This window comes from Bos indicus, chromosome 5 (genome assembly GCF_029378745.1).
Source record: "Bos indicus isolate NIAB-ARS_2022 breed Sahiwal x Tharparkar chromosome 5, NIAB-ARS_B.indTharparkar_mat_pri_1.0, whole genome shotgun sequence".
Taxonomy (NCBI): Eukaryota; Metazoa; Chordata; class Mammalia; order Artiodactyla; family Bovidae; genus Bos; species Bos indicus.
Genome location: NC_091764.1, coordinates 94,177,301 through 94,195,134, shown reverse-complemented (window position 1 = coordinate 94,195,134; position 17,834 = coordinate 94,177,301). Strand labels below are relative to the sequence as shown.

General features: G+C 39.7%; 1 protein-coding gene across 8 annotated transcripts in view; it reads right to left on the bottom strand.

Annotated features, from left to right (window-relative positions):
- Positions 1 to 17,834, bottom strand: part of EPS8 (EGFR pathway substrate 8, signaling adaptor) — a 197,509-nt gene that overhangs the window by 98,905 nt on the left and 80,770 nt on the right. For 2 of the 8 annotated variants that reach the window (XM_070790025.1, XM_070790024.1), the window contains exon 2: positions 16,793 to 16,846. The exons of the other annotated variants lie outside the window; for them this stretch is intronic. The gene's annotated coding sequence lies outside the window, so the exon portion shown is untranslated. The remainder of the gene's footprint in view (positions 1 to 16,792; positions 16,847 to 17,834) is intronic. 8 annotated transcript variants of the gene reach the window in all.

Genomic DNA, 17,834 nt, shown 5'->3' with positions numbered 1-17,834 from the left:
GCTTTATGAAACTGTAGAGATATTCCATTTTTCCTCTATGAAACATACATAGTGGGCACTTTTCCTCCAACTTCTGTGGAGGAAGTTCCTTCATCTCTCAGGAACTTCCACAAATCAGCTTAAATACATGTGCTGCTTTTTCTAACAATTTTATTTACTTTTACTGAAGTCAATGGGAAAAGAGCTAACAGCTGCTAAGTGTCAGCATAGCTTAAACTCAGCAACCTCTTCTAAGGATTACAAAATATTACTCTCCAAGGGGAAAAAGGTGATTGTTTCTGATAACATGCATTTTCTTATATTTGGTATTATCTCTTAAGTAATTCTTAAACTCCATGTATTTGTGTCATGTAAGCACTAAAAAGGGCTTCCCTGGTGGCTCAGCGCTAAAGAATCTGCCTGCAATGCAGGAGACACAGGCTCAATCCCTGGGTGGGGAAGATCCCCTGGACAAGAAAATGGCAAACCACTCCACTATTCTTGTCTGAAAAACCCCATGGACAGAGGAACCCAGCGGGCTACAGTCCATGCGGGTGCAGAGTCAGACACGACTGAGCATGCATGCAGTGCGCTGCACCAAGATTAGAAAGAACCCATCCATACTATGTCTCGCTTTGCTAATACTATTCCTAACTCTGTGCCCTTGGACATGTCACATAAACTTATAGTTTCTTAATTAGTACCCAGGTGGCTCAGTGGTAAAGGATCTGTCTGCCAATGCAGGAGACACAGATATGGGTTCGACCCCTAGGTCAGGAAGATTCCCCTGGAGGAGGAAAGGGCAACCCGCTCCAGTATTCTTGCCTAGGAAATTCCATGGACAGAGGAGCCTGGTGGGCTACTGTAACACGGGGTCACAAAAAGTCGGACAAAACTGACTGTGCACACACACACACACACACACACACAAGCTGGAAGCTAGGGTATCTCCAAGAGCTCTTTGCAGCTCTAAGGTCTGGTGTATTAGCTTGATGACATCAGTGACAAAAGCTAGCTCATTAGCTCAGTTACCTGCTTCTTGTCATACAAAGTTACCTACACAGACCATCTGACAGAATACAGAAAGACAGTTGTTTTCTCATTGGTGGAGGGTGTGGTCCTTACATAAGTAACTTTGAGGACTGGCTGAACTCTACCCTCATAAACCCCAAACCTGACTATGAAGAAAGCATGTGACACGAGGAATGTTGTCCTTTTTTTTTCTTTATAATTTAGCTGCAAAGATACCCTGGGGATAGCACGTAGCAGCACGTAGTAGCATATGAACTAGTTAGCCAGGAAGAATACAATGCATCTCCCCGCTTTCTTAGCAATTGAACTGTTTCATTCTAGGATGCTGAAATGGAATTTTTTTAAACAAGTCTTTGCATTTGGTGAGATATGAGAAAGGGGCTACCCTGATAGCTCAGCTGGTAAGAAACCACCTGCAATGTGGGAGACCAGGGTTTGACCCCTGGGTTGGGAAGATCCCCTGGAGAAGGGAAAGGCTAGCACGTAGCAGCACATAGTAGCATACGGACTAGTTAGCCGGGAAGAATACAATGCATTTGCTGGCTCTCTTATGAATGGAACTGCTTCGTTCCAGGATGCTGAAATGCAAAATTTTTTAAACACGCCTTTGCATTCAATGAGATATGAGACTCGGCATTTATACAAGAGTGATGCTTAACCTCAACTGCCACTGTTGACACCTCCAGGAGGGTTGTTTTGTCAAGAGCCATGTGCCTGCTTCCCTGCCATGAAGGAAATAGGATGAAACTTGAGTGGCATGCTCCAGTAACAACTGTATGTGCCAAGACAGAAAATCAAAGACTCCGCTGATCAAGGCTCAAGTGCTTAGGATGGAAAAAAAAAAGAAAAATGACCAACTGTCCATCAACTAAGTGGACAAATGATCCACAGTATGGATCACCTCTGTCCACATGTGATCCCTAAACATATTTCATGGCCCTTGCAAACCTTACAGAGACTCAAATGATGATAATCTCCTTTTAGAAAATAGAGATGACCCAGTTGCTGCTCTCCAAGAAGATGGGTGAGCAAGCTTGCCCAGGGGCAATTTTCTAACATCCAAAACCCATTTTCCTATTCCTAAAAATTAACAATAATAATGCTTCTGCCAAGAAGGAAAATGCTTTGAGGGTACTTTTTTCCCCTAGAGCCACTGGAAACAATAAAACTTACTGAGTATGCATGAGTATTAAGTCGCTTCAGTCGTGTCCAACTCTAAGACTTCACGGACTGTAGCCTGCCAGGCTCCTGTCTGTGGGATTCTCCAGGCAAGAATACTGGAGTGGGTTGCCATGCCACCCTCTAGAGGATTTTCCCAACCCAGGGACTGAACCCCTCCCTATCTGCTACGTCTCCTGAACTGGTAGGCAGGTTTTGTGTTGTTTTTTTTTTACCACTAGCGCCACCTGGGAAGCCCAGTGAGTATAGTCCAATGCTTTCACTGTGGTCTTGTGAAAGAAAGTGAGAGTCGCTCAGTCGAGTCCAACTCTTTGCAACCCCATTGACTATACAGTCCATGGAATTCTCCAGGCCAGAATACTGGAGTGGGTAGCCTATCCTTTCTCCAGGGGATCTTCCTGACCCAGGAATTGAAGTGAGGTCTCCTTCATTGCAGGCAGATTCTTTACCAACTGAGCTATCAGGGAAGCCCGTGGTATTGTGAGAGAACTAACAACAACAACAAAAAATTATGAAGATAGGCAGCCCTGAACTAATTAATTTTATCTGCATACCCCCTATTTTATTTATTATTTTTAGACTTTTTATTGGGGTATAGCTGATTAATAATATTGTGATAGTTTCAGGCAAACGGCGTAGCAACTCAGCCATACACATATATGTATCCATTCTCCCCCAAACTCCCCTCCCATGTAGGCTAGGGAGTCCTGAGTTTAAATCCTGATATTCTATTTCTCTGTGATCTTGGACAAATCATTATCCTCTCTAAGCCTCTGTTTACTTATCTATCAAATGAGGATAAGACTGTCGTAAGGATTATAAAAAGCCACAGGTCCCTTGAGATCCATATCTGTATCTACGTCTATCATCTCCTTTATTTTCCTGAAGAAGTTATTTAGGAGAAAAATAGAGATGGAGACCCTTTCTTTAAATACTGTTTCTAAAAAATGAAATTCACTGAGGCAAAATCCAGTTTCAGTCAATCAAATAGGACACAAGAGAAATATATGATACAAAAATAAAGGATGTTACCCACTACATTTGCACACACACAAAAAGAAAATTCCTTATCTCACCTTTCAAGACCAGGAAGAGTTTGCCCGGAGTCATCTCTCCAGGCTTCCACATTCTCATAGGCTCTGCCACCTATAAAGCTTCACTAGAACCACAGGCTCTTCTGGGTATTCTTGCACTGGTTAACCTACAGGCTTCTGCTCCTACCCTGAAAGCCCCAACCCACTACTTTGTACCAACCATCCAGCAATTGCTCAATTCCTAGTTCTTTCTTTCTTAAGGTTTTCCTGACTAACTCAACATTAGCAACAGCTAGTCAACTGCCAGTCAACAGTGGGCAATTACTTATCATGTTTAACATTTTTTAGTGTAGCTTGGAAGAACCTCTCTGATATTTCTTGGGAAATCTGACATTGCTCTGGGGTGTGGCAAACTCATACAGTTTTTAGCAAAATAATTTCAGTAACTAAGCATGTGCTGCTGCTGTTAAGTCACTTCAGTCGTGTCCAACTCTGTGTGACCCCATAGACGGCCTCCCACCAGGCTCCCCTGTCCCTGGGATTCTCCAGGCAAGAACACTGGAGTGGGTTGCCATTTCCTTCTCCAATGCATGAAAGTGAAAGTGAAGTCGCTCAGTTGTGTCCAACTCTTGGCGATCCCATGGATGGCAGCCTACCAGGCTCCTCCATCCATGGGATTTTCCAGGCAAGAGTACTGGAGTGGGGTGCCATTGCCTTCTCCAAGCATGTGCTACAGAAAGCTTATATATGCATGCTAAAAAAATAACACATAGAATTTTAGTGACCAAAGTGGATACTATTAGCAATAGAAATGTCCTCCATGATCGACACAGATGACCGACCACGTGACACAAATGACTCCCATCTAAAGAAAATTTGATACAAAATAGAAACAAATTTAGAAAATACAGAATTGGAATAAAATTTTTTTTAAAGAATTTATTTAGCAGAATTTCTACAGTCACAATTAGATAAGACCCTCAGTGTTGACTGAGCGGAAACACCAATGAAAGCCTGCTGCTGGCATGGGCATGTACAAGCGATTTTAACATCTGATCTGAAAAGCAGAAGTTTGGGTAAAAGTGCGCCTATTTATATCAAGGAGGTTCAGAACTGACTCAGAGGAAAAAGTATAATCCTCTGACTAAACAAGACCACTTCCTGAAACACCCAATGTTTTTCTTGGAAGCAAGGATATACAAGTGCCATTTCTCTCAAACACTGATTAAACAAAATTGAAGTCTAACACAAAACAGAAGACATATATTTTCCAAAGCCAACCAGGTTTCAAAGTGGAGACCATTCCATAAACATATATTATCTGGTCATGAAAGGGAGGACTTTAAATACAGTCAAGAATGGATAATTCAAGGTATACTATAATGAATAAACCACTAAGTACCTACACATATCCCTCTTTATACCAAAATCTCTTAATGGTGAAGAAACACTATGATTTTCATCCACAAAATTAACTAATGTCTTTCGCTTAAAACAACCTAATTTTTTCCTTTTCTCTTCTCTGAATCACCTGTGTGTCCAATATTTAATGTGTTCAGTCATTTCAGTCGTGTCCAGCTCTTTGTGACCCTCTGAACTATAGCCTGTCTGGCTCCTCTGTCCATGGATTCTCCAGGCAAGAATACTGGAGTGGGTAGCCATTCCCTTCTCCAGGGGATCTTCCCAACCCAGAGATCAAATCCATGCCTCCTGCGTCTAATACATTGAAGTCAAATTCTTTATCCACTGAGCCACTAGGGAAGCCCAATATTTAATAATAATTTACAAAAACAATAGGTAATACGTAAGTGCTTGTATGTGCCAAGTCTTGTTATAATTCTTGGCATGCATTAATTTACTTGACAACCACAACTCCTCCAAGAGGAGTTGCTGTCTCTATTCTACAGAGGAGGAGACTGAGGCACAAAACAATATAGTACCTTGGCCAGTACCATACAGTGAGTGTATGATTAAGCCCCTAACCCAGGCAGACCTATGTAAGAGCCCAAATTCCCAGTTTCTGTGCTCAATCTGTGTGTGTGATACCCTTGCCCATTATAAAGTTGCTAAAACTTAAAAACACTTAAACACACACACATACAATGACACATATATACATCTGTATTGAGCAGGCTTTCCAGGGGGTACAGTGGTAAAGAATCTGTCTGCCAATGCAGGAGACACAGGTTCGACCCCTGGTTTGGGAAGATCCCCTGGAGGAGAAAATGGCAACCCAATTCAGTATTCTTGCCTGGGAAATCCCATGGACAGAGGATCCTGGAGGGATACAGTCCATGGGGTCACAAAAGAGTCAGACACGACTGAGCAACTGAGCACAGGGGACATGTGTATAAACATTTCATATTTACGTAATCCAAGCTGAAATCTATGCATGCCCATCTATGTGACCATCATATCAATAGCATTTGGGTACCACTAATACCAAGTCCTTTGATCGAGAAGAACAATTACTTAGATAAACTTTGAAACATTCCACTGGTCCAGATACCCTGATGTCAGTCTCACTTGTTTTTCAGTCCCAAAATGTTGGAAACATCTCACGGGACTGCAAAAACACCACAGTGATATTGCCCTGGACAAGACCCTTGGGGGAGAAAAATACACATAACATTTCCTTCTTCAAAATAACAAGCAATTAAACTGAGTTTTGCTGTTTGCTTCCTCTTGAGTAATCTAGACTGGAAAGGGTTCAAATATCTGACTCTTGCAGTATTTTGCTTCCAGGAAAAGATAATCCTTTAAATATGCCACGTTTGCTAGTAAGTGTTCGCTCCTACCTATAACTGATTCATAGAAACCAGGTTAAATATTAAATGACTCCCTATTTCTAGTTCTAAAGACTTGAAAAATAAATTCTTAGTTAGCTAAGGAGGCAGAAAACACACTTTGGAACAAGTCACACCACCCTGACCTTTGGATGATTAAGGGGAAATTTAAAAGGAGGGGATTTATCCCAGAAGGGTGAGGTCCTTAAAGCAGCAGCCTCAGGAAGTATATTGCCAGTGTGAATACCACTGTGGAGGTGCTGAAAATTCAGGGGTGCTCCTAGAAGCCTGCCTGCCTAGTGTGATTTGAGGGTTAACATAGAGTCCTCTTGTTACCTTAAATGATATCATTTACCCAAGGGACAGAGGGAATGAAATTCTTATCACTGGGGACTTACTCTTTTAAATTAAGCATTTTTATCCCTAGGAACCATGATTAAAATACAAACACCTCTGGGAATAATAATGTATTACGTTATCAACACTTAAGTATAACTTATCAGATACTTCTCCTAAGATAGGAGGAAACCAGGGTAATGTGAGAATGTTACTGATGAGGTCAGTATGCCCAAAAATGTAAGAAATCTGCACAGAAATGGAGCCGTAGCAAACAACTGAAGGAAAATGTGCGTGCTTCTCACATGGAACTCTGCTCAATGTTATGTGGCAGCCTGGATGGAAGAGAAGTTTGGGGGAGAATGAATACACGAATATGTATGGCTGAGTCCCTTCTCTGGTCATCTGAAACTATCACAACATTGTTAATTGGCTATACTTCAACACAAAATTAAAAAAAAAAGTTTAAGAAGCTAAAAAACAATTGCCCGCTTGATACTTTTGCCTATGGTAAAATATATTTAGCTATTAACAACTGCTAAAATTATGAAAAAAGATTTCAGCTTACAGATGGAATGATTACTTATTAGAGGCAAACATCCCATACAGTGAGCAAAATCCTGCAAGAAATTCTCTCAGTGTTTCTGTTTCCATCTACCAGGAGTTAGGGCTTCCCTGGTAGCTCAGCTGGTAAAGAATCTGCCTGCAATGCAGGAGACTCCAGTCTGATATCTGGGTCAGAAAGATCTCCTAGAGAAGGGATAGGTTACCCACTCTAGTATTCATGGGCTTCCCCGGTGGCTCAGCTGGTAACGAACCCATCTGCAATGTGGGAGACCTGGGTTCGATCCCTGGGTTGGGAAGATCCCCTGGAGAAGGGCATGGCAACCCACTCCATTATTCTTGCCTGGAGAATCCTCGTGGACAGAGGAGCCTGGCGGGCAACAGTCCAAGGGACCACAAAGAGTTGGACACGACCAAGTGACTAAGCATAGCTCTAGGGGTTGGGCTTCACATCAGGGCTTCACATCTCTCTTTGGACATATGCAAAGAGATAATTACAATGCAACTTAGTAAATGCTACTGTCTTGGTATAAACGATGTACTATGAAACCATCAACCTAGGAAAGCTGGCAGTAGTTTTCATCTGGGAAGAGACAGTAGAACCAGATGTGAAAGACAACAGGAGTGCGTCTATCAGCACGAGTACCAGTAGGAAACAACATTCTAGGCATATGCAAAGCATGGTACGTGGAAAAAGGCAAGTTTTAGGGAATAGTGAGATAATCCAATGTATCTGTGATACAGGGTATGTAAAAGATGACGTGGCAGAGAAAAGTGTGACACCAGATTGTGAGGGGCCTTGTAGACCATGTAAAGAAATTTAGACTCAGTTTTTATGGAAACAGTAAACCAGTGACGGGAGTAACAGTCATATTACTAATTTTAATGAAATAACTATAGCGGCATTCTGGAGGGTAGATTAGATTAAGAAGCAAAGTTAGCTAATTTTGAGATAATTTTATCTGTTTCTTTCATTCCTGTGGGACTCTCCCCAATTATATTCTGCTCTACATATTTTTTAAAAAAATTAAGACTCACCTATGTCATTCTCATGTCTTCAAACTTCTAAATTCCCCAAGGAGAAGCAGAAAGATAGTTTAATTAATTTAAAATGTGCTTACCAACAACCTTTAAGGACACGGCTCATATTTTCTAGAGTTATTAGTTACATAAGAAACCCAAGGGAGCTATATTCATCCTATTTAAGAAAAGTCCACTTTAAAAATGCAGAGACTAGGAGTTTCTGGTGGCCTAGTGGTTAGGATTCTAGGCTTTCACTATCATGGCCCAGGTTCAAACTTTGGTCAGGGAACCGAGATCCTACAAGCAATGCAGTGTGGGTGAAAAGAAAAAATCCAGAGACCTAAAGATTGCTTTTTGGTTTTGGGGTTTCTTTAACAATTAAACTTATTTATTTTTAATTGAAGGATAACTGCTTTGCAATATTGTGTTGGTTTCTGCCAAACATCAACTTGAATCACTTTTTGTTTTTTGTTTTTAATTTAAAGTATTCCTTTAATGGTATGGCCATTGTGGAAAATGATGGGCAGGTCCCCCAAAAAATTAAACACAGAAGTACCACATGTTCCAGAAATTCCACTTTTGGGTGCAGACCCAGAACTGAAAGCAGGAACTCAGATACTTGTAAACTCATACTCAAAGCAGCATTATCCACAACAGCCAAAGGATGGAAGCAGGCCAGGTATCCATCAATAGATGAATAGATAATTAGGATTTGGTCTATACATACAGTGGAACATTATTCAGCCTTTCAAAGAAATTCTGATGCATGCTACAACACAGATGAGGCTTGAGCCATTAGGCCAAGTAAAATAAGCCAAAGATCAAATACTGTATGATTCTACTTACATGAGGTACCTAGAGTTGTCAAAGTCATGAACCTAGAAAGGAGAATGGTGGTTTCCAGGAGCTGGTGTGGGACAAAAAGCTGATGATTAGTTAAACTCTAATGAGTATGGAACCATTTGTGAAGATATAAAAGTTGCAAAGATGGATGGTAGGGACAGTTGCACAACAAAGTGAATGCACTTAATACCCAAGAATTGATAAGAAAGAAGATTTAAATAGTGAAGTGAAGAAAGCACCCTCATGACTGCATGCTAAGTCAAATCAATCATGTCCAACTCTTTGCAACCCCATGGACTGCAGCCTGCCAGGCTCCTCTATCCATGGGATTCTCCAGGCAAGAATACTGGAGTGCGTTGCCATTGTCTTCTCCAGGGGATCTTCCCAAGCCAGGGATCGAACCTGGGTCTCCTTCACTGCAGGCAGATTCTTTACTATCTGAGCTACCGGGAAGCCACTGTATGTTATATATATTTTTTTTTTCATGATAATAAAAAATGTAAGTGAGGGATGAATAAACCACTGAGTGTTTGCAAGCCAATCAGGTGTGGCTGCCTGAAATGCTGTATCTTACTACAGCTGCCTCTGTCATGAGGACATACCAGACGCATCAAGGATTTCTGTGGCAAACACACACAGATTAAAACCATCCTTCCAACCCTTTGTGTGTATGTGTTCACATAGATATATTGATATACGTGGGTATATACACATATTTTGTTGTTGTTGTCTTCGTTGTTAAATCATGTTCAACTCTTTGCAACCCCATGGACTGTAGCCTGCCAGGCTCCTCTGTCCATGGGATTCTCCAGGCAAGAATACTGGAGTGGGTTGCTATTTCTGTCTCCAGGGGATCTTCCGACCCATACATGTTTTAATTTGAACTAAATTAGATTATCATATATCCTACTTTAATAAAGATCAAGAGATATAATCCCTAATTTGCAAAAGCAATAAGCTAAACTGTGTTTGGGGGAGAAAAAAAGAGCACTAATCCAGTTTCATCAACTCTCGATTTCTCTCTAACCATATCTGGCAGCCATTCTTAAATGCCATTTCTCAGTGACCCATAATTTTTTCATTACTCAAATGAAGTAGGATTCTATGTCCCACCCCCACATACCAATCTCACAGTATATTAATGGGATAAACTAAGACAATGTATATATAATATATATACATATATAATTATTTTAACATAGAAAATGATTTGGAATAGATACGCTATTTTACAAATGGGTCATTTGACGTATGATCAAATGGCTCAAACAATGTTTTTAAATTCCTCTGCATTTTTTACTTTTTAAGTGAGTGCTCAAATAATCTAATATGCATACAAACTTTGAGGCAAACATCCACTGAACAAAATAAAATACATCAGTATTCCTAAGGGGGTAAGTATATAAATATACAGATATATAGAGAGAGATATATATAGTATATACATATATATATATCAGCGTGCTCCGTCACTCAGTCATGTCTGACTCTTTGCAGCCCCATGGACTATAGCCGGCCAGGCTCCTCTATCCATGGAATTTTCCAGGCAAGAATACTGCAGTGAGTTGCCATTTCCTACTCCAGGGGATCTTCCCAACCCAGGGATCAAACCCACATCTCCTGCATCTCCTGCACTGGCATCACCTGGAAAGTCCCACATTGTACATATAATATATACTTTTTCAATAAGATGGCTTCCAAGGTCAAACTTTTAAAGTAATAAGATTTAGATTTTGCTTTCATTATTAATAAGCTCATTATTAAGTCCCATACCAAATATCAAAAGGAATTACAAAATTACACTAATAAAAGTTAAGACTCATTTTAAAGGATAAGAAACAAGTCTGTAATTTTAACAAAGCTATCATTAACTTGATGTATTATGGTAAATCAATTGTTAACTGCAGGAGTTAGTCCCTGGAAATAAGCCAGGTGACACTGACAATATCTAACTCAAATATTTTAATACTTAAGAAAGAATGTGTTTCAAAAAAAAAAAAAAAGAGTTTTCCACAAGTCATTTCTCCCAACATACATCTGAAAAGCTTATATTCATCAGAGGGCATGGGTTGTCTTTTTTTCCTTGCTGATCAAAATGAACTCACAACTCTGAGAAAGCCCCCCCCCCATCTGCCAGACAGTATTTCTCTTTTTGTAAGGAAATAGACTTTTGACATCCAGTATGAAATTCCTCAAATTTAACATTAAATCCCATCAACTAAAGTTCACTAAAGTTTAAGCTTAAAGCACAGACATGTTTATTATTAAATTCTTGTATAATCAGCTATATATGAATTGCTTTTTACCACTTACGGCTCTTTTCAACTCAAAATTAACTTTTCAGAATAACTGAAATGTTTTCTTTCCTTCTGTCTTCAAGTCCCATTCTCCTTCCCACTTAAGCGACCTTCTCTTCCCTTAATTGTAGTAAACCCCTATTTCACCTCTATTTTATAGTAAATATCTTATAAAACATTCCTTCCAAATCCGCTGCAACTGTAGTTCACCCCCTTGGGAAATATCCAATTCTCTCCCCTTCTCTTTCTCCTTTATAAATTCCTCAATGCACTCAACCTGAAGTGATATTATCTCAGTTTAGAAGTTCAAATTTGATTTTGAAGAAATAAGTTCTACAAAGAGGAAGTGCTTCAGTATTTAACTTCTTAATTAAACCTTTAAGCCTGATTATCACATGTTACTTGGTCACCCAGTGATCACCCACAGAACCTGGGCTCATGTGTTCTAGGACAGAACACCCTCCCCCTCAGCTTGTTATTTTTGGCAAAGTAGCTATATTCGTTCTATCTCAGAGTTAGTCCTAGCGTTGTCATAATGCCAATTCACTTCTCCTGCTTAGGAACTGATCTGGCTGAAGTGGTCTACATTCCTTTTTCCTGCCTGTCAGGATCCATTCAGATACTTAACAGCAGTTAAGAAGGTTTGGAAAAGCTGGGCTGCCAGTGGCCTAGAGTAACCTGGGATTACCAACAGTCCAAGGACTTGAATGTAATTAGGTGAGCTACAGAGAGGAGGGCAGTAGGCTACATCCAGGCAATCCCTGGACTCAAAATTACGCCATGAATTTCCCAGAAAAATATCTATTCAGTCTTTGTCCCTTCAGTAAATCTTGCTGAGAGCTTCCTTTGTGCCAGCAGGTATGTCCGAGGCTGGATATATACAATGATGAACAAACAGATACAATTCCTCTTCTGAGTCAACAGGAGACAGTGGATGCCTTTGATCATCTCTTGAATATGCCAAGCTCTTTCCATCCTCAAGGCCTAGAACTCTATGTCTGGAATAACCATCCTCTTTGTCTTTGACTGCCTAAATCCTGTGCGTGCGGGCTCAGTCGCTCAGTTGTATCCAACTCTTTGTGACCCTATGGACTGTAGCCTGCCAGGCTTCTCTGTCCATGGGATTCTCCAGGCAAGAATACTGGATTGGGTTATCATGCCTCCTCCAGGGGATCCTCCTGTCTCAGGGATCGAATCTGTGTCTCCTGCATTGGCAGGCAGATTCTTTACCATTGAAGCCACCTAGAAAGCCCCTAAATCCTGTGTCTCAATTTAAATAAGCCTCTCGAGAACTATTCCTCTGACCCTTCCAATCTGTATTAGATCCTTTATTGCATGTTTTCATTACACCCTGAAGTCTTCCTCATAAAACTTTATCATTAGACACACAGGCCAATATTTGTTTGATAATCTGTTTTTCAATGATAAACTGCTATGTGGTAGAATCTCTATTGAAGCAGAACATACTTTTCTATTTTGAACTTTATATTGAGAATATTTTAAGCTTTATCTTTCTTTTAGGTGAATATTAAGTTTTTAACATGAGGCTTGAATTCTCTGTTCTTTACATTTTCTTTATAACTCTTTTCCAAAAATCTTATTTCAGGTGCAATTTTTATAATTAAAATTACACAATTCTCGCCAGCCTGCATGGGAGGGGAGTTTGGGAGAGAATGCTGCTGCTGCTGCCCCTAAGTCGCTTCAGTCGTGTCCAGCTCTATGCGACCCCATGGACTGCAGCCTACCAGGCTCCTCCATCCATGGGATTTTCCAGGCAAGAACACTGGAGTGGGTTGCCATTTCCTTCTCCAATGCATGAAAGTGGAAAGTCAAAGTGAAGTCGCTCAGTCGTGTCCGACTCTCAGCGACCCCGTGGACTGCAGCCTACCAGGCTCCTCCATCCATAGGATTTTCCAGGCAAGAGTACTGGAGTGGGGTGCCATTGCCTTCTCCCTTGGGAGAGAATGGATACATATATATGTATGGCTGAGTCTCTTTGCTGTTCACCTTGAACTATGACAACATTGTTAATCAGCTATATCCTAATAAAAAATTAAAAGTTTAAAGTTTTGGGGAAAAGTCACACAATTCTGCAACCAATTCTATTTTTTTGTGTACACAATTTACATTTTTTTCAATATTTTAGATATTAGCTAAAATTACTAAAATTATTCATATCTGATATCTAGATATTTTCAAGTCAGCATTCTGAACAGACAATACTCAATTTTTACGAACAAATTTTCTCTACCATGTTCTTATGTGGAGAAACCCAGACAAATATGAATCCCACTACTTAATAAATGTCAAGGTTTATTTAGCCTCTAGGAGCCTGGTGTCCTTATCTGTAAGTGTAAAATCTTTCACAGGTATGAGAAATAAATACAAAGTCCCTAGTAAAATACTATACTACATATCAATTCCTTCCTCCATGAAGGGAAAAAAAAAGTGTGTGAAATATACCAGGTTCTGTTACCTACTCTGATTTCCTGAAAGAAGACAAATCTGACTTTTTCTGCTTTATAGTCTATACTTCAGGGCAGGGTTGAAATTTTACTGTAAAGAGCCAGGTTGTAACTATTTGAGGTTTCTGGGTCACATGTGGTGTCTGTCAAATTCTTTGTGTTTATTTTTAATAATCTACAAAAAATGTGAAAATAATTCTTGGCTAGTAGAAAGAAAACCCTGGACACAGTTTGCTAGCCCCATGCTCTAAATTTATAGATGCTCATTAATCCTCATCTCATTATCTGTGTAATATTAGGCTCTTTAATACTTAACTGAAAAATTTCTCTACTATTTATCAACTCTTCAGTTTAATAAACACTAATTAACACATACATATGCAAAGTGCTATCAGGCAACTGATTACCTAAAGAAAAAGAGATACATCTCATGTTATTAAAAAGAAGTACAAATAAGGCCTTTTGAAGCTTTTCTCTATTGTCACTTCTCTCTTTCCTTTTTTTTTTTCCCCCCTGAGCCTACTACTAATCTGGATTTACAGCATATACGTTCATGACCTCAGGTTTCTCTTCCCATAATCCTGAATTGAAATTGGTGCTAGCTTGAGCTCCTTGATGAGAATCTGATTAGGCTTCTTGTATCACAGTGCTGGGCTTCCCTGATGGCTCAGTGGTAAAGAATCTGCCTGCCAAACAGGCAAATTCAATCTCTAGCTTGAATTCAATCTAGAATTCAATTGGTTCAATCTCTAGATCAAGGAAGAGTTCCTGGAGAAGGGAATGGCTACCCACTCCAGAATTCTTGCCTGGAGAATCCTATGGACAGAGGAGTCTGGCAGGCTACAGTCCATGGAGTCGCAAAGAGTCAGATATGACTTAGAGACTCAACAACAACCACAGAGTTGGGGTCCCCCCACTGCCCATCCCTCCTCAGGCTCTCTCCTTTCAATTCTGATACACTTTTATAAATTCACCTTTCTCCCTCCAGCTTCCAAAACAATAATTTCTTCCTCTCTTCCCTATTTCAGCTCACCTGATTCCTAGTTGTCCAATTTTTGTCCCTTTTCATGAAAAATCCCAATGGAAAAAACTCTGAATTCCATGCCAGAATGAGTTGTTACTGCTCTGCCTCTGAGAATCTGTGCAATTTCTTAGCCTGAGGACCTCTGATTCTTTATCTATCACAGGGGTTAAAAGACAGCCTGTGATGCCAATCAGATGCAGTTAAGGCCAGAGAAAATAACACAGCTGGAGTTTTTGTTTATAAAGTACTCTAAGAGACCTCTGAGATCTCTGGTTCAGAAGTCAGATGTGATTCAAGATATGGCTCTGCCATTTATGTTATGAATTAATGGCCTTGGGTAAGTTAACTAACCCCTCTAAACCTTATCTTTCTTCATCTATAAAATGAAGACATCTATTTATAAGGTTTTGTGAGGGCTGCATGGCTTAATCCATACCCAGCACTCATTATAGTGCTGGGCATATAGTAAAGGCTGACAAAAAGTTAAACATAATTATTATCTAAGGGTAAATCAGGGATTCCCTGATCTTTTAGGTTACCTTCCCAGTCTCTACATACTTCTGAGCATATCTATTTATTTCCACAGGTAAATTTATGCCTTTTTTTTTATGACACTGGTTAAACAAGTTCTCTGGCATTTTTCTCTGTTGCACTGTGCTCCTCTTACAGGGATTTTTTTTTTTTTTTTAAATGTCTCTCACCATTCAAAGAGATGGGAGAAGGAGGACAGAAATGAAGGAAGGAAAGAGAGAGAACTCTCAGTTCACATTCTGTATGTTATCAATTAGTACAGTCAGTTTGGTTATAATGTGGCATATGTGTTCCTGAAAAATTGTGATGCTATGCAAAATCACACCATGAAAAGCACAGAACTGAGGGGAGAAAATAGCCGTCAGTGATACATAAAAAAGAAAAGACCCTAGCACAGGTTTTCAAATGTTAAATGGCTAAAAAATAAATAAAAACGATAATAAACGTGGTACCTTACTTTGCAAAAGACCTGAAGTTTGCTTGTGGAATTGGGTGTTCAAGGACTGTGGCTTGTGAGTTCATTGTGCAATGGTGGAAGAAGGCTTATCTGAAATTGGAGGGTTATGAATCAAGACATAGGTGGTCATGGCTCATGATATGCAGTGAAGTCAGGGAGCTGTGGGGCAGCAGAGGTGTATGCATGGGTATTTTGTCAATTTCTATGTGGCTCTCAGTTCAGCTAGGTGAAATGCCCTGTGTTCACCAACTAGGTGAAAATAAAGTAAAATCAGGCACAATAAATGTGAAATCTACATTCTACTCAAATTGCTCCCTAACATCAATGCTGTAGGAATAAAATTTCATTTTCAAAACAAGCACGGTAGCTGAACTGACTGTATTTATCTCCAAACTGTGAACTCCTGAAAAACATTCCCAGAAATATAATCACTATTTTCAAAGTCTGTGTTGCCCTTCAATTTCCTACCAGCCCAAAGCCTTTACCAAGAAGTCATTCTTTCCTCGTCAGTATTGAGCTACTACACAAAATCTAAAACATTTAACTGCATCTTTGTTTCTTCAGCTTTCCCAGCTATGGAGAGCTCTGATTCAGACAGCCACGCTATATGTGTTTACATATCTAAACAGTCCTGTCCCCAAAGGTGTCCACTCAACAGAGAATAAAAAGGCCTGCTAGTCAATAACTCACTGCCATGGCGTGACATTTACTCAGTTGTCAAATATTTACAGTGAGAATCTACTAAGTACATAAAAGCATAGGAGTTATAAGATGAAACCACATCCTACACTGCTATATTTAAAATGATAACCAACAAGTCCTATTGTACACATAGGGAACTCTGCTCAATGTTATCTGGCAGCCTGGATGGGAGGGAAGGTCGGGGGAGAATGGATACATGTATATGTATGACTGAGTCCCTTCACCGTCCACCTGAAGCTATAACAACATAGTTAATTGGCTATCAGTTTACTTCAGTTGCTCAGTTGTGTCCGACTCTGCAACCCCATGGACTGTATACTCCAATACAAAATAAAAAGTTCAAAAAAAGAAAAAGATGAAGCCACATCCAACCCATCATAGTAAGAGGTAGAGACTCAACTCAGCAGAGTATTTTAAGTCACTGCTACGTAAGGGCTTCCATGTTATGTAGAAGGTGTAAAATATTACAACACATGTAAAAATAACAGTGACACAAAACATAACATGAAGCACCTTAATAGAAAGTACAAAATACATTACCTTCAGTGTTGGAAGAGGGGACCAGGAGAAAGTTCATGGAGGTGATTAGCAGACCTGAAGGATGAAGTAAATTTTGGATATGAGAGAGAGACTTCCTTAATGTGGCATGAGTCAAGAAAAAAGCAGGACATGGAGATGTAAAGCATAAAGATCAAGAAGTGTAGGCCTTAAATTAAGATATATGACAAGTGGTAAGTTACGTACCAGACTTTGCATTTGACATGATGGGAAATGGAAATGCCACAGACAATTTTTAGCCAGTGGAATGCAACATCAGTGATGAATGGGCAATGGGGAGCCCAAAGGGCTTTCAGAGATCCCAGGCTTTGAATAAGTTAAGAGACTTCATTCAGAGTCTTTGGATGCCAGGCCAGCACAGCAGGAGGGCTTCCCCCAGCTACAATTCCCGGCTTTGTGTCCAAGATTGATATTCACGGCTCTACTTAATGGATACTAACTGTGTCATTTGGTCTGGCAAATTGTATGAAAAACTGGGGAAAAAAAGAAAAATTACCTACAAAATAAGGAAAAAGTATTTTTTAGAAACGAGGAAGGAAACAGAAGAATGCAATGCAACCTACAGTAGTAATAATACTGTCAGATACTTAAATCTGACATTCGTTAGGATCATATAATTAGGGGAGTTAAATAATATGATCCTGAATCACATCTAAACATCTGACACAATGTATTTTTAATACTCAAAAAACTGTACACCAATGTTCCTAAGAGCAAAAGCATTCTTGAACAGACGTTCATGTGAGATCTACAGCAAGATTAAGAAACATACATGCATTTCAACTGAGATTTTACATTACCAAGTAGAGAGACAAAATTTTACAAGGTGCTTTAAAGTTTTAGAAAGTATATTGAGAATTAAAACTACCACAAGCTTCTTCTAATCAAATTCCCAAACCTAGTTAGTACATTCTATACAGAAGACTTGCATTCAAAGCCCATAAATTTTAACTAAAATAAGAAGTATAGTTTTTCACATAGCTGAAAAGTCCAATTAACAGGTTCACCTGCAAACAGTTAAAAA